This window comes from Felis catus, chromosome F1 (assembly GCF_018350175.1).
Source record: "Felis catus isolate Fca126 chromosome F1, F.catus_Fca126_mat1.0, whole genome shotgun sequence".
NCBI classification, from domain to species: Eukaryota; Metazoa; Chordata; class Mammalia; order Carnivora; family Felidae; genus Felis; species Felis catus.
This window is the reverse complement of record NC_058384.1, coordinates 9,099,929-9,118,190: the sequence shown is the minus strand read 5'-3', so window position 1 is coordinate 9,118,190 and position 18,262 is coordinate 9,099,929. Positions and strand designations below refer to the sequence as shown.

The following is an 18,262-nucleotide window of genomic DNA, read 5'->3' as shown; positions in this document are numbered from 1 at the left end:
TGTACAGCCAGGTGAGTGATGGCTGCAGGTTCCTTTGGGGAAGGACTAAGGGAATCATTACATACTTGTCACAGTGTTTCAGGGTTCTTCCTCACAGGGTTCATTCATCCCTTTGGGCTCTGGATCCAAAATTGGGTCACTTCTAGCAACCGAGCAAGGGATCTTGACTTTTTATTGCAACCACCACCCCTATCCTCCCAGGCCTCTTTTCCTGTCCTTTTCTTTGTTGTAAATGTCAAGCAGTGCCCTTGTTTTCCCCCTGAGGATTCCATGATCTATTAACTATCTCCACCCCCCATGCAGGTCAAGATTCCTTATCTGCATCTTGCCTTGCCTGTTACCATGGTAATTATGGTCCCCAGGCTTCTGGAGATTGAGCCTGACCATTTGGCCTCTGTTCCTTCAGGGGTCTATTATCTCCATGAATTTTAATGGGCTCAAGGTGTGACCCCATTCTCCTGTCTTTCCCAACCTACAAGAGAAGAGCCCCATCTGAACTGTTCAGTGATGCCAGTGCTCCTGTTACTAGTGCCTTGTCCTCCCATGGAAAAATCCTTTGCTCACTTTTTTTTTGACTCATGCAGTATATATGGACATGCCCACTGCTCTCAGCCTCTTTATTCTTTTCTCTGCCTTTTGCCAGGGCAGCTCACCATGTCTGCTTTTCTCTGCATTGGCCATCACTTACCCTAAGCCTAGAAGAACCACTGCCTGATTCCTGCCACTACATGAAAGCTTTCTTACAGCTTCTTGATTGTATAATCTCGTTTTTCTCTTCTCAGGTCTAGCACTTCTCTAGCTGGGTTGTGCTGGGATGTCACCTTAATTATTATACTAGCAGCCAAGGGAGGAGCTAAGGCAGCTTCTGAGGCACCATTTTATTTTATTTTATTTTATTTATTTTTTGCTTTTGCAGTGTCTTCTAGCATAGGGAAGTGCTAGGGAAGAGTGGGATACTTCTTCAGACTTGGAAGAGTTTTAAGGATCTGTAGAGGTAACCATCCGATGTCTCCATCCCTTGTTTTAGGATGCAGGTTTTCCCAGCCAGGGCTCTGACTTTAGCTTAGCAGACCTGGTTTCTCTGAGTACTGAAATGTCTCTGGAGCTCTGCCACTCTAATTCTTAGGTCTTCTTTCTGTTGCTTGGCTGTGTCTATCATTTCATTGCAGGAGAAAACGGCCTCTTTCTAAGCCACCCAGGAGGCTGTCTAGCAGTCTTTAACTGCTTATTAATGCCCTCTTTCTTTCCTTATCCCTCTGTAGGGTGTCCATCCAACTTTTTTTTTTTAATTCAAGTTAGTTGACATACAGTGTAGTCATGGCCTCAGGAGTAGCACCCAGTGATTCATCTCTTACATATGACACCTAGTACTCATCCCAAAAAGTGCCCTCCTTACTGCCCATCACCTATTTAACCCATCCTTCCACCCACCTCCCCTACAGCAACCCTGTGTTTGTTCTCTGTATTTGAGTCTCTTATCATTTGCCTCCCTCTCTGTTTTTATCTAACTTAACAGTAGTCAGCCACCTTCTGTGTGCTATTGTTCTCACCATATAATCATCATATAATCAATAGCTTGAATCATCACACCTGTGAAGACACTCCCACACCAGGGCATTTTCTTAGACTAACTGTGGCGATAATCTTTGCAACTCATGGCCTTCACTGCATCAGGATCTGTCTGTGCCCCACATACCACTCAGGACAGTGGCATGGTGAGTGAACCTATCCCAGAACCTCATCTCACTGCTTGTTTTCTCAGGCAATTTGTAGCCCTACTTATGTTATTTCAGGTTCTCTGATAACCTGAATCAGGTACTAAGACTCGATTTATTGGGAAAACTAGGAAGGGAGCCAGAAGAAGCTGGGACAGCTGTTAGACACGGAGGTAGGTCCAACCCTCATGGAGGAGAGGGAAGGAAGAAAACATGGATCAGAAAAGTCCGAGGCTGCAGTGCAGTTACAAGAAAGTTTTGGCAAAGCCAATAGAGTTCTTCAGCCAGTTGCCCTTTAGAGGAGTCTTGTATCCTAGGATTGCACCTGCATCAATATCTCTGTCCTGCCTACTCACTAGCTGGGGGCAACTGTTGGACCTCTCTATAAGTAAAGTGATTGCCTTGAGAGCATGCATCTGAGGGCCCTTGGTCATTTTCATTCTCTGTAGTTGGATATCAGGGAGATTTGAAAAATGTATACTTATGGCAGCCATAGAAACAATACATTTTATTTCTCTTATTTTTAATGCTTTCCTTTAAATTAAAAAATATTAATTTGTTTAATATTGTTACTTCTTTCCAAAATAGCATAACAACCTTCAAATTATGTCTTTTCTTACCACCATTTCACAAGTTGTTGGTCAATTATTTTAGGTCTTGTGTGTGTGTGTGCGTGTGTGTGTGTATACGATGTGACATCTGTGCTAAGGGTCTTTGTTTTTTGGATTTTTTGGTCATATATGTGTTCAATTGTTCCTGCACCATTTGTTAAAAAGACTAGATTTTCTCCACTGAGTTGACTTTGTTTCTTTGTAAAAAATCTGTCGACTATATTTATGTGAGTCTACTTCTGGGTGCTTTGTTCTATTTCATTGATACATGTGCCCACTCTTTGACTGATACCAGGCTGTCTTGGTTACAGTAGCTTTATAGTAAGTTCCTGAAATTGGAGAGTATGGGGGTCTTCAGCTTTTTTTCCTTCAAAATATAATATATATATTATACATACATAATATATATATATTTAATTTAAAGTTTAATTGTTTAGTGCTGTTGGCATTGGAAATAATAGGAAAGCAATTGAGTTTTGCATATATTGACCTATATCCTTCAACTGTGCTATACTTGTTTATTTCATGAAGTTATTTTGTAGATTCTTTGGCATTTTCTACATAGATATATTCATCTGGAAATAAAGAGAGCTTTATATCTTCCTCCACTATCTGTATACCTTTTATTTCCTTTTCTTGTCTTATTGCATTAGCTAGGACTTCCAGTACAATGTTAAATAGGAGTGATAGGACATCCTTGCTCTATTCCCAAACTTAAGAAGGGATTATTCTTTGGCATCTGGGTGGCTCAGTCATTAAGCATCTGACTTTGGCTCATGTCATGATCTCATGGTATTATTATTACTACATCAGGTGAGTTTGAGCCCCATTTTGGGTGAACATGAGCCCCACTTCAGGTGAGTCCCACTTCTCTCTCTCTCTCTCTCTCTCTCTCTCTCTCTCTCTCTCTCTTTCTGCCCCTCGCTCACTTGTGCCCCCTCTCTCTCAGAAAAAAAAAGGCATTAGTCTTTTCACATTAAGTATGATGTTAGCTGTAGAGTGTGTTTGTAGATGTTCCGTATCAATTTGAGGAAGTTCTTTATTCCTAGTTTTCTGAGAATTTTATTACAAATGATGTTAGATATTTTTCAAATGCTTTCTCTACATCATTTTATATCATATGATTTTTTTAAACTTGTTGATGTGATAGATTACATGATTTGATTTGAATCTTGAACACACTTTGCATAATTGGAATAAATTTTACTTGGTCATGGTGTATACTTCTTATTCATGTTGAACTCTATTTGATAATACTGTATTGAGGAGTTTTGCATCTGTTCAAGAGATATTGGCCTATATTTTTGTTTCTTGTGATGGCTGCTTCTTGTTTTTGGTATTAGATTAATGCTGGCTTCATAGAATGAGTTAGCAATTGGTTCTTCTGCTTCTGCTTTCTGGAAGATACTGCAGAAAATTGCTATCATTTTTTTTCTTTAAATGTTTGATAGAATTTACCAGGGAAGCCACCTGGACCTGGTGGTTCCTTTTTTAAAAGGTTATTAAATATTGATTTAATTTCTTTAGTAGATATATATGCAACATTTTCCAATTTCCCTTGAAACATTCTCTTTAATCTATGAATTATTTAGAAGTAATCTGAAGATTTCCCCGTTATCATTCAGTTACTGCCTTCTAATTTAATTTCCCTGTGGTCAGAGCACATACTTGGTATGATTTCAATTTCTGTTTCTCCTTTTTTTAACCGTCAATAATTATGAGACAACATAGGAGTTTTATATAAATTAAAACTGATGTCAGTATATCCATATCCTGATGACAGGAGGCTAATGCCAGAGTGGGGTAACCACCTTTGCCTGTCCCTCTTTACTCATCTATGCAGTTTATCTTCCTTCATTCAAAAGAAACTTTGCAGTAGCTCCTGCCGAGAGAATTCCTCTCACTTTTATGGTACTAATGTTAACTTCTTAGCTTTGACAAATGTATTGTGATTGTATAAGAAGTTAATATTAGAAGAGGCTGGGGAAAGGCTATATGGGGAGTCTGTATATTATCTTTTCAACTTTCTATAAATCTAAAGTTAATCTAAAGTAAGGTGACGAATGAAATAGGTGATCCAAAGCTCCCATAATTGAGTTTCATGAAGGGAAAATGGAAATATTCTATTTTATGCCTTTTGCATAGGTCACTGTAAGGAGTAAATGAAAAGCTCTGTTAACAACTTCTTAGTTTCAAATTAAAGTAAGCAAGATAGTGATGGATATTTAAGGACATGATGATAAAAATGGCTAAAAGCCATAGGTTTTTATTGGGGACCACTCAGAGAAGAAAGATGGAAGGGTAGTCTCTGAAACCTGATTTCAAAATGAGTGAGGACACAGAATTAAATTATAAAGCAACTATGCATAAGTAATGGTGTCTCTCAAGGAGTCTGCGTGGCTAAGAGGAATATTTTTGAATGGAAAAATCTGTATGTACTTTCAGAATCAGGAGAAAAAGCTGATCATAATAAGAGAGATATTAAATGCTGGAAATAGGAAACAATGGAGTGGATACCTTCCTAGAGGTAATAGTTGTAGGTAGGATAAAAACCATGCAGGTAAAGAACTTTGTCTCTTTTAAAAATGTTTATTCATTTCTAAGAGAGAGAGGGAGAGACAGAGAGACAGAGAAAGAGATAGAGTACAAGTGGGGAAGGGGTAGAGAGAGAGACACACACAGAGTCTGAAGCAGGCTCCAGGCTCTGAGGTGTCAACACAGATCCTGATGCGGGGCTCTAACCCACACACCGTAAGATCAGGACCTGGGCCAAAGTCTGGAGCTTCACCAACTGAGCCACCCAGGCACCCCAAGAACTTAGTCTTGATTGAGAGGTGTTGAAGCCTACCCACCTCCAAGTTTTAGAAATGAAAATGCAATGATATATATAGAGAGAAATTTAGAGTGGTGAAAATGTATGTGAATTAGTAAGGTGAGATTTTCATGAAAGCTAGAATTCAGGACATAGTACGAATAAGGATAAATTTAGGAAGAAATCTACAGTGTGTATATAAGCTACAGGAGGTAAGAGAAAAAGAATTTCCCTCACATTGTTGATCATAGTTATTATCTGGTTCCTAGTTTTAAAGACTCCCTGGTTGCCTGATCTTTGGGATCAGAGTGACTTTGGGACTTAACATCGTCCTCTCAGTGCCAATCAGTGCCTGAAAATGTGTCACTTGGATTTTTAATCTTTTCTTCCATGTTTTGTATGAGCTTATACTTGTTCTTGTGTTGAATTACCTTTTTTTCTAGAGCAGTTGGCTGTTTTGAGAACACAATTACCCTGAAGGTGGAAATACCACAGTTGTTCATTTTAAGAGAAAAGAAATACCAGTTTGTCCTCTTACCAGTCCGAATTCCTCTGACTTTCTATTGCCTGGAGCTAAATCATTGGCCTGAGAGTATTCTTTGTGCTTTTTAGAAGGGATGGAAGACCCCTCAAAGGCCTTTTAATGATGAAGGAAGGGAATTTATTCTTCCTTATTGGGGTAATAAAATTTGTTACACTTCATGTAAGTTCCTATGGGGGTGGAGGAAGGAGGTGGAAGTGAAGAGGACAATTTGGATGCCAAAAACTGCAGTTACTTGTGGAAGGTTTTAACTGAAAATAGATCTTTCTCTTGAGATTTTAGTTTGTTCTGGAGAATAATGTTACAAAATCCAACATTGCACAATAAAAAGGCAAAAGCAAGAGAAGATTTATGATGATGATCCTTGGCAGTTCATTTAAACTGGTATGCTCTCTTGGCCTCGTATTTAATACTGAGATGCTTTATGTTCTTGATTCTGCCTATATGAACTAAATTAAGTCATAAATGTGCAATTCCTATTCTGTGTATAAAGTGTCGTTTAGCATGTGACCTTTTAGCTATGCTCCAAAAGGACAATGGTATTGAGAGAAAGAAGGGATGGCCACAGAGGAAACAGAGACGAAGGCACCCCAGGAGCACTCAGATGGGGCCAGAACTAAATTGCTGACTCACTGAAAAGGCTGCTCTGATCATAGAGTGTGCAAAAGAAACGACCTCATCAGACCCTTCACTTCTACCCACAAATACAAACATAGAGATATCTCAAAATAGCCTGAACTGCCACGTTGGCAATTGAGCCAGGGAGGGAGGACTTTGGTCCCAAAGCTTCTTGGCATTAACATTAGAGAGAGAGGAAATTAATAAATGACCTGTTCCTTTCTGCACAGAGCTTAGAGATGCAACAGAACATAAGAACAACAAGTCAGACCTGAGTTGTGGTATTAACTTGACTGATAACTACAGCTGTATTTGGTGGTAGGAAGAAGAGGAAGTTGAATTAAATGGGTTTGCTGCTTTCAGCAGACCTGTCTTCTTAGCTGTGGACTGTGATATGTCTGTGAACTAGGTGCCAGGAAGATGTGTCCCTGTGTGCGTGCATCTGTGTGTGTGTGTGTGTGTGTGTGTGTGTGTATACATGTACATGAAATATATGTCTTGAAATATGAAACGGTCACATGAAGTAGACTCAAGAATAAAGGGCAAAATCCCTTATTGTTCATCTCTTATATGGTGCCAGGATGAAAGGATATGTTTTTCTTTCCACATAAATGAAGTGAGAGGAATTCTCTTGGCAGGAGTTACTGCAAACGTTTCCTAAGCCAAATGAGATAAATTGCGAAGATGAGTAGGGAAGAATGGGTAACGTGGCCACCCCACTGAGCACTGGCCTGTTGTCCCGTGGGAGACTGACATAATGACATTAGTCTTAATTTCTAAATTGGTCCTGTGCTGTCTCATAATTATGTGAGAGTACAGGAAAGAAAGGAATTGTTCACCTTGACTTTTCTGTATGAGGAACAAGTGCCAGGTCTTTTCATACTTTGTGAACATACCAGGGAGGCTAAAGAAGAAGCTTGACCAGTGATAATAGAACCATTACTTATAGATCTTACTGTGCACCTGGTAACTCCATAGGCATTTGCCTACTTGATCTCATTCATCCTCATAAGGATCTGATTAGGTAAGAAGCCCTGCCATTCATTCTCATATTACAAACGAGGTGGCAGAGCTTAGAGGAGGTAATTAAGTCAGCAAAGGTCCAAGTTGGGTGGAGCCAGAACTAAATCTTGGTCCTTCCAATTCAAAGCCTTTGTTTTTTAATGTCAGGCTATAAAAGGCCTAACAGATTTTTGTCTACTACTAAGTTTCTAAAAATCGGAGGGTTTTTTTTTTTGGTTTTTTTTTTGTGTTTTTTTTGTTTTTTTTTTTACCTAGAACTGTCTAGCCCCATTGTTAGCAGAGAATCATTCTTTAAGCAAATATTGACCAAACAATTGCTGGGTGCTAGACACTGTTCAAATGCTAGGGATAAAGCAATGAACATAAAAGATAAAAATGTCCCTCATAGAGGATAAATTCTAGAGGAGGAAGACCACTGATGGCATAGTAGTAAAGCAAAAAAAAAAAAAAGGGGGCGCCTGGGTGGCTCAGTCGGTTAAGCATCTGACATCGGCTCAGGTCACGATCTCACAGTCCATGAGTTCGAGCCCCACATCGGGCTCTGTGCTGACAGCTCAGAGCCTGGAGCCTGCTTTGGATTCTCTGTCTCCCCCTCTCTCTGACCCTCCCCCGTTCATGCTCTGTCTCTCTCTGTCTCAAAAATAAATAAACATTAAAAACAAAAAGAAAAAGATAAAGTAGATATGTTAGGGGAGTCCAGTGTTCCTATTTTTCTTTGGTGAAATGTACAGTCTCATTTGAGGAGGTAAGGTTTGAGCAAAGATCTTAAAGAGATGAGAGGCAGCCATGTGGATATTGATTAAAGAGCATTACAAGCAGATGAGAAAGTGCAGAATTTGAATGCCACAGCCTATGAGGCCAGGTTGATGGGAGCAAGCAGCCAGTGGACACAAATGATGCAGTATTATTATGTTAACTGGAGTGGAAAGTCTCTCTGACATCAGTCAGTAAGAATACTGATGACTCTGAAAATCAACCTATCTTTAGATTACTCATCCTGGATTGCTCTTGTGGATGCGTCTTTTTTTCTGCAACTGGGATCATTTCTGAAACACCCAGCCACATACCAAAAAGTCCTCTCTTCTCTTGTTTTAGACATGCTTTCAGGTTGTTGAAGAATAAATATTTGAACATTTCCTAAACATTATCACAGAAGAGTTTATCCTTCTCGAAGCATGTATTTGATAGAGCGGCTGTTCAGAGTGATTGAATTCTGAGAGCATCAGTAAATGTCCAGGAGCCTATAAACCTGAGGCATAACATAGCGAATTGCTTTGTTCAGTACCTTGACTTGTTTATTTGTTAACCCAACAGAAATATTCCTCAAGGAAGGAATTGAATAGAGATTGCATTTTGCTTGAATATCTTTGCTCTGCCATTTGTGGTATCTGGCACTAAGTTACTACCTGTTCACTGATGAATTAAAGGAAAGCAATAGTGCCCTTTTCTAGGACTTCAACAGAGTAGGTGCCACTAAAATTGTTGGGCTTAAATTCAAGGTTTTATATAGTGCTTGAGTTGCAGTAAATTCTGTTCAGAGATGGGAAATAACTGATAGCAATAACAGACTATATTATCTTTAAATATTTCATTTGCACAAAACATGCGTCTCCATATAGATCATAACTTGTGGCAAGAAAATGCTATTTTAGGATAATTACAGGCACCTCTTTTGGTTGTAGTAAAAACCAAGTTTTGAGACATTCTTTATGTGCACAGTTCCCAAATGGACAACTGCCTTAAAAACAGATGAGAAGTTTGAAAGAATATAATTCTTTTTAAAAATTTTTTTTTTTCAACGTTTTTATTTTATTTTTGGGACAGAGAGAGACAGAGCATGAATGGGGGAGGGGCAGAGAGAGAGGGAGACACAGAATCGGAAACAGGCTCCAGGCTCCGAGCCATCAGCCCAGAGCCTGACGCGGGGCTCGAACTCCCGGACCGCGAGATCGTGACCTGGCTGAAGTCGGACGCTCAACCGACTGCGCCACCCAGGCGCCCCGAAAGAATATAATTCTTATTTGGTGGCGTGGCCCATTTTCAAATAAGGAAATCAAAGCTGTTTTATCTGTGGAACATAACTCGTAGTCAAAAACAATATCCACTCGAGGTCTTTCAAGCAGTGTTCTAGTCTTTTAAAAATATTTCTAGAATGCCATTTTAGAAGGCGATTGTAGCCATTAATTCTTTCTATTAGCCCTGTGTGTGCATTTGTAATTTTTCAAAATCCTCATTATTGAAAAGTTAAAACATGTGCAAAAGTAATGAATATACACTGACCCACCGTGTAGTTATCACCCAACCACAGCAATTACCAATTTGGTTTCATCTAGACCCCTGTACCAACTTGCCCCTCCCATAGTATTTCTGAAGCAAATCCTCAACAGATGTAATGTTATCTGTCAACACTTGAGTAGGTATCTCTAAAAGATCCACTTTAAAACACACAATTACTTTTACCCCTAAAAATAATAACAAGAAGAATTCCTAATGTCACAAAATACTCCGTCTCTTTTCAAAAGTCTAGTCAGTTCATATGTATTATAAGTGTTTGTAATTTGTTACAGTTTGTTTGAAACAGGGTATAAAGAAATTTAAACCATTATAATTAGATAATACCTTTTAAGTATGTATAATAGTGTGCCCTCCAACACTTTTTCCCCTTGAAATTTATTTATTGAGGAAACTAGATCATCTTTTCTTATCTTAGTTCTAGCTATAACAGCAAAATACCATATAGTGGATGGCCTAAACAATAAACATTTATTTCTCACAGTTCTGGAAGCTGTAATGTCCAAGATCAAGGTGACAGCAGACTTGGTGTCTGGTGAGGGCCCTCTTCCTGGCTTGTAGACAGCTGTCACCTTGTTGTGTCCTCACATGGCAGAGACTGGGGGTGGGATTAGCTCTGCTCTGGCTTCTTCTTCTTATAAGAGCACTAATCTCATCATAGGGGCTATACTCTCAATACCTCATCTAAACCTAATTATCTCCAAAAGGTTTCATCTCCAAGTACCATTACATAGAGAATTTGGTCTTTAGCGTATGAAAATTTTGGACACATTCAGTCCATAGAAGTTCTATAGTGTTTCTCCGAATTAACTGATTTTATCCTACTAATGCAGGTAATCAAGATCCTCTGCCCCATATTTCTTGCAGATTAGTAAATAGCTCTAGACACTTGGTCACTTTTAGGTCTGAATATTTTGGCAGAATTATTTCGCAAGTTGTGGTGTGTTCTACCAAATGGAAGTACTTGATTGTCTTTTCCTGTGATATACCAGCCTTTGATAATCAATGTCTTGGTGCATTAATTTATAAGGAACTGTAAAATTGTGACATGTTGTCATTTTTCTCAGTTATAAAAGAAAATGTTTCCCTCATTTGGCATAGAGCTATTCAGTGGTATGGTTCATTGAGGAAATGTGTTATATTTCCTTAGTTTTCCAGTTTTCAAAATAATAACTGGTTCTCTACCATCTTCTAACAGTAAGCAAATATATTTTGAAAGTATTAAGCATTATGATGAGTTCATTGAATCAAATGCATTTTTGGTATTTCAGTCCTTTGCAGTTATTATTCTTACTAATATACAAAATGTTCCATCTTTAAGTTCACTTCTGAGTTATTTTGGTATGAGCTTTCTTACTGTCTTCTTTGATAGGACATTCCAGGTTCATTTTGTACATTTTCCCCAGTGCTGGACTGAGCTATTTCTTCAAGCAGAACTGGGTCCGTTATTTAGAATGGTCTTTGGAGATCACAGATCTGGGTGCTAGTATAGTTGGTATTGAATTAGTACTGTGACTAGACCTGTTAGTAGGCAGAGCTGGAATTAGAGTACATTGTTAGTTCATACCAACACTTCCAGTTCAAATTCAGGGCAGTGTTCTTAACTGTAAGATTTAACATCGTGTGTCTTTTTCCATGTTGAGAAACCTGATCTGCCAATCCTTACATCAGTGTCTCTTCTGTATCTTGACTTCCTGAATCTCATTTTCTAGTAGATTCTTCGATAATTTGTCATTAGAACAATTTTTCTTCCATTTGTTCAAACTGAAAATAGTCCTCCTGCACCCTTTGTAAACAAAAGTTAGTTTGGTTGGGTATAAAATATTTGGTTCACCCTTTTTGTCTTTAGTATCTTAAATATTATTCCACTGTCTCTGACATAGGATATTGTCTAAATATATGGTGATAGTTAAGTTTTTTTTCCTTTGTTAGGGACTTGGTTTTTTTTTGTTTTTTTGTTTTTGCATGATGACCAAAGGATTATTTTTATTTTTTCTTATTTTTTAAATATAATACTTTTATTACTAGAATATGCCTCAGAGTTGACTATTGGCATGCCCTTTTAACATGTAGCACCAAATACTTTTATTTATTCCTAAAAAGTGTTCTTGAGTCATATTTTTATTTATTTATTTATTTTTTTAATTTTTTTTTCAACGTTTATTTATTTTGGGGACAGAGAGAGACAGAGCATGAACGGGGGAGGGGCAGAGAGAGAGGGAGACACAGAATCAGAAACAGGCTCCAGGCTCTGAGCCATCAGCCCAGAGCCTGACGCGGGGCTCGAACTCACGGACTGTGAGATCGTGACCTGGCTGAAGTCGGACGCTTAACCGACTGCGCCACCCAGGCGCCCTGAGTCATATTTTTAAATATGTATTCCATGCCATTGCTTTGGTTACCTTTTGTAGAGGCTTTTATAATACACTTACGGAGCTGTCTTGTCTTTTATATTTGTAACTTTCTCTTTTTTTTCTTCATTTCTCTTTGTTCTTAAATTTTTATTTCTTTTTAAAAACATATTTTTATGTTTTATTTTATATTTGAGAGAGAGAGACAGAGAATGAGCAGGGGAGGTGCAAAGAGAGAGAGAGAGAGAGAGAGAGAGAGAGAGAATCCTAAGCAGGCTCCAGGCTCCGAGCTGTTAGCACAGAGCCCAACGTGGGACTCGAACTCATGAGCAGTGAGATCATGACCTGAGCTGAAGTCAGATGCCAAACTGACTGAGCCACCCAAGCACCCCCATATTTCTTTCATTTTATCTTTATTTCTATTAACAAATGATGTATTGATCTTATTAACTCTTGTTACTTCTGGTCCAGTCTTCATGTGTGAAATATTTAAAACTTCATGGTTCTTTACTAACTCCTACCATCTCATTTCTGAGTCTTTCTACTTTGAATTATGTTTATTATAGCTTCTATCATTTTATTAATTTCATTTAGCATATCTTGAAATATTAGCCAATAATTTTCATCTGTTTATAAGCCTGTCTCTGGCATGTTCCCACTGGTCTGCAGAGCCATTATTTTATCCCTGGTTTGTTTTTTTCTTTTAATAGCTATTAAATAGGGGCACCTGGGTGGTGCAGTCAGTTAAGCATCTACTCTTGATCTCGGCTTGGTTTGTGAGATTGAGCCCTACATCAGGTTCTGCACTAATGGTGTGGAGCCTGCTTGGGATTCTGTCTCTCCTTCTCTCTGCCCCTCTCTGTTCTCATTTTTTCTCTCTCTCTCTCTTCCTTTTTCTCTCTCTCTCAAAATAAATAAATAAACTTAAAATAAAAAAAAAACTACTAAACATAGACTTAATCACAGTCTCCTTTCAGTTCCTTCTTTCCCACCCTCCTTCTTTCTCTCTTTTTTTTGTTTTTCTAACTTGCTTTCTTTGTTAATTGAGGCATAATTTATACAATAAAACAAGTTCAATGAGCAATTACCATTCAAACATGATTTAAAACAGCTCTGTTGCCTCAATCTGTTTACCTCACACCTCTGTGAAGAGACAATCATTATTTTTACTTCTATCAACATAGATTAATTTTGTATATACATAGATTTCATTTAAATAGGGGCGCCTGGGTGGCGCAGTCGGTTAAGCGTCCGACTTCAGCCAGGTCGTGATCTCGCGGTCTGTGAGTTTGAGCCCCGCGTCGGGCTCTGGGCTGATGGCTCAGAGCCTGGAGGCTGTTTCCGATTCTGTGTCTCCCTCTCTCTCGGCCCCTCCCCCGTTCATGCTCTGTCTCTCTCTGTCCCCAAAATAAATAAACGTTAAAAAAAAATTAAAAAAAAATAAATGGAATCATATAGCATATATAATTTTGAGTATGATGTCAGCTAGACGCTTTTCACAGATGTCATTTATCTAATTGTGTAAGCCTTACTTCTTGCAGAGAATTTTTCCTCTTTTGTAATAATGAATTAGTTGAGTTTTTTCAGATTCTTTTTCTTCATTTATTGAAATAATCATTTGGCTTTTCTTCCTTACTCTGCTAATGTGACAGGTTACAGTGATTGCTTAATATGTTTTTGGTTTTTGGTATTAACATCAGAGTAATGGTGGCTTCATAAAATGAGTTGACAAGTGTGCCCTCATTCTCTGTTTTCTGAAAGAGTTAGTGTTAAATTGGCATTATTTCTTCATTAAAGGTTTGTTAATGCACCCGTGAAACAATTTGGACTGCAAGTATTTGGAAAGGGGTATTTTCTATTACGAGTTTATAAAAAATTATTTATTAAAACTTCATTAAAAATTGAAAGTAATTTCAATTTTTAATAGATTTTGGCATAAAATTATTGATAATATCTCATATTATGCTTTTAGGGCCTGTATGGTCTATGACGATAACACCACTTAGATCTGTGGGACTGGTGATTTGTGTTTTCTCTGTTTTTCTTTATCAACTTTGGTAGGGGGTTATCAATTTTGTTAAACTTTTCAGTAATTCAGCTCATGGTCTTGTTAATTTTCTGTAATGTTTCTTTTCTATTTCTTTGTTTTGTGTTCTTATTATTTCCATTCTTCTGTCTAGTCAAGTTTAATTTGATTCTCTTTAACTTCTTGAGGTAGATGCCTACATTATTCATTTTATACCTTTATTTTTCTAATTATAAGTACTTTTTCTAATTATAGATATTTTAAACTTCCAAATTTCTAAGCACTGCTTTATCTGCTCCCAAATATATATTTGATATCTATGTTTTCAATTTTAGTCAGTTTGAAATATTTTCTAATTTCTTTTGTGATTGTGTGTGTGTGTGTGTGTGTATGTGTGATTACTTTTTTGACCCATGGGTTATTTATAGCAGTTTAGTTAATTTCCAGAATGAAGATTTCCTAGATATACCATTTTAAATTTTTCATAATTTAAAGCCACTATGGTCAGAGAACATATTCTGGATAATTTCAGTCCTTTGAAGTTTATTGAGACTTCTTTTATGATTCAGTATCTGATCTGTGTTGGTGAAGGTTTTCGTATGCTCTCATATATTCTAATTGTTGATTACAGTGTTCTGTAAAAGTGAATTAGGTCAATTTGTGGATAATATTCACAACTTATATATCCTTTAGTGATTTTTTTTCTAGTTCTGTCCATTACTGAGAAAGGATGTTAAAATAAACAATTATGATGAAGGTTTTACCTCTTTTCCCTTTTTGTTTTGTGGGTTTTCCTTCATGTATTTTGAAACTCTTCTTAGATGCATACATATTTTGGATTGTTACATCTTTCTGAAAATGGGATGTTTTTATCATTATGAAATCATGCTGTAATAATATTGTCTTGAAGTCTGTTTCTCTGATAATAAAACCACATCAGCATGGCTATGCTTAGTGTTTGAGTGGCATACTTTTTCCTGCCCCAATATTTTTCTCCTCATTTTTATATGAAATTATTTTTACTGAACTTTTAGGATGAATAGATGAATGAGGATAGCTTTAGTAGTTTCACTGTTCTAGAGATTTCTCTTTTGTTGCTTGTGCACAATGGCAAAAAAGAATAAAACAAAAATATTGCCCGCAAAATTTCCCCTCTACTGTATCTGCATTTTCTATTTTCTTTGTCCCTGTGTTTATCCTGCACAATTTGCATCTACTCCCAGCATTTTCTATCAATGCAGAGCTTTGCCATAAGAGGGAGTTTCTGTTCGTTAGTACTAAGACTTCATGTATTGCAGACTGTTTCCATCCTTTTCAGTACTTAGTCTAGATCTTTTCTCCTCTTCCATGAGTTAAAATGCGTAAAACCCCTTCCAATTTCAGCTGCAATCCTCAGATTGGCCCTCAACACTTTTTAAGAGTGCCTGTTTGTGATTCAGGGGTTCTTCTGTTTTTAGGGGTCCCTCTATTATTTTCCTCTGCCTCCTCCTATACAGATGATGTTATGAATTGGGTTTTGTGTTGTCAGTGGTTTGTCCCACCTGTTTGCATTTAATTTTTTTTAATGTTTATTTATTTTTGAGAGAGAGACAGAGACAGAGAGAGCTGGGCAGGGGCAGAGAAAGAGAGAGACACAGAATCTGAAGCAGGCTCCAGACTCTGAGCTGTCAGTACAGAGCCCTACGCTGGGCTCAAACCCACGAACCACGAGATCATGGCCTGAGCTGAAGTTGGAGGTGTGATCAACTGAACCACCCAGATGCCCCCCACCTGTTTGCATTTTGAAGTTTGTGGTGATATTGGACACAGTGTTTTTGCAGATATTTTCCTATTAGCTTTGATTTTTAATATCTCAGTTGCTTTCTCTGTTTTTATGTGAGGATTCAGAGAAATTTCAAAACAATTCTGCTGGAACTATGTTTTCAGAACTCTGTGGCTACCTCAGTTGTATTGCAGAGCAGTATATTTGTGCCATGTTTGTAGTAAAAGAAGTGTAGTACTGATCTTTTCCAGAAAGGGCTATTTAAGAATCCTGATTACAGGGCTCCTGATTTTTGGTGACCTCTGAAGTCATCTTTTACTATGATTGCTATATTCTCTTAGTGTGATAACTACAGTTCTGTTCACTACTGGCTCCTAGCGTGTCACAGTTATTTCGAGAGAGCCTCACAGAGCAGCCAGTAGTGATGAAGGTCCCAGATAAAATGCCCACATTCTTTTGTGTTCCTGTATTACTGTATGGTGGATGGGACCCTCCTGGATTCAGATTTAGGGGAAAAAAAGGATAATTTAGAAAGAATACAATCTATCCCTTCCACCCATCAACCAAATGGGTATCTTTCATGTTATTTAAGTTTGGATTAGCTGAATGCCACCTAATATAGACAGGATTATATAACCAAAAATACCTCTGGTATACTCTGATCACTTGTAGAAATTTTTGCCTATCATTTGTTTGGTTGGTTTTGAAAAGTGCTTATGCTTTATTCTAGGATGTGGGGTTGTTGAATAGAGTTGGGACAGCATTTGTGGTCCTGAGGTAATTCTTTACTCTCTGTGTCATACTTAGGTGACACTTGTCTTTCACTGTGGCCACTTCCAAAGAAATGACTAAGTACATAGGTTGTCATCATTGGGAATCATTCTGTTCAGCAATAGTAAGATACTAATATGTCCCACAAATTTATTAAGTTTTGTGTATAGAATGTTTTTAGTGAAAAATGCTTGCTCCTTATAAAGTTAATACATATATTTCTATTTTAGTTCATAACTTGCAAGTACTTTTCATTTAATCTTTATGATATATAGAAAAGCAGACATACCCTGCACTTTACAGATGAAGAAACTAAAAGCTCAAAACTGAAATTCAAAAATTGTTATCTTCTTAAAGCTATGTAGGCAATTTAGGACAAAGCCAAGGGAAAATTATTCAATGATTAGAATAATTATTACTAGTATCGCAAACCTCTCTGCATGCCAATAATTCAAAAATAGCAGGGAGCATGATCACATAAGATTTTATTAATAAATCAACCTGAATTCAATTAATACAGTTTAGAGAAAATATTTGGTAAATATATATTTATATTTCTTAATATTTAATATAGAATATATGTAATGTAAAATAATATGCAATACAAAATGAGTTTTTTCTGTGTTAAAACATTTAACAAACACTTTGGAAATTAATGTTCTTTGGAATTAAATTGCTTATGACATTCACTGTTTTATAGGTGAAAAAGCGAGTCAGATGATGTGAAATGGTTTGCTCGTATAGATAGTCAAGATTCAATATCCGATGTCTTCCTACTCTTAATCCTATATTCTTTCCTTTATACCATGCTGCCTCATGATAGCACTTTCAAAATGTTGTAAGTGGCTGCACAGATGAGCCAACTATTAAAACTTAGATACGTCTGCCCAAGTAGACTGGCTTGGTCTGCAATAAATTTTACAAAGCATAAATACTGAGAAATGACGGAAAAGAATAAGTGGATAGTCAAGGATTTGAGACCTGATTTCTGCCATTTAGGTCGTAAATAGTCTTTAGGCATATAAGGAGAATTACCAGTTTTCCCGGGAGGGAAGTATGTCTATATGTCATCAGTTTTAATAAAATATGACCCAGATATGTCTTAGACTGCTCTTGCTCTCTGATGTCACTCTCTTGGCAGTCTTCATGCCATCAATACCTCCTGTGGAGGTATCCTGATGTCATTACCATAGCTCACAGCAGCCAGATTCTCAGATACAATATCCCCTTCACAGCCCGACTCTTTCTCAGAATTGACTTTCTTTCCTGTGTCATTTTTCCTCCTAGGCTAACTAGGAAGAAATATATGATTCCCAGGAGTTACACATTTGATCAAAAAATTGCTCTTATCTCTAAATGTAAATGTAAATGTAAATCTGAATCTAAATCTGTATCTAAATTCTGTCATCCCAGAATCTAAACGCTGGTGTCCCTGGGAACCTTGCTGCTCAGAGACCACTATAAGGCGAGTTTAAAAACAGTACAGACTAGCCCTCTGGTAACTCTTAAGGTGGCTGAGAATTCTTGATTTTGTGTGTGATGCTCAGTCTCCTTTATCTTCTGAGCAGATTCACCTTGCGCATCTGATTTTATTAATGCTCATCTCAATGAGATATTTTTCGTATTTTTTTTCAGGTTAGGGATTTGAAATCAGCTATATGAAAAACTGAATACATACCCAGATGTGTGTTAATGTATATATGTGTGTACACATATTCTTAAACAATACAATATGGTAAA

At 37.4% G+C, this 18,262-nt stretch overlaps 1 protein-coding gene across 1 annotated transcript in view; it reads left to right on the top strand.

Annotated features, from left to right (window-relative positions):
• The window catches only part of FMN2 (formin 2), a 492,613-nt gene that overhangs the window by 442,017 nt on the left and 32,334 nt on the right, over window positions 1-18,262 (top strand). The gene's annotated exons all lie outside the window — the stretch shown is intronic.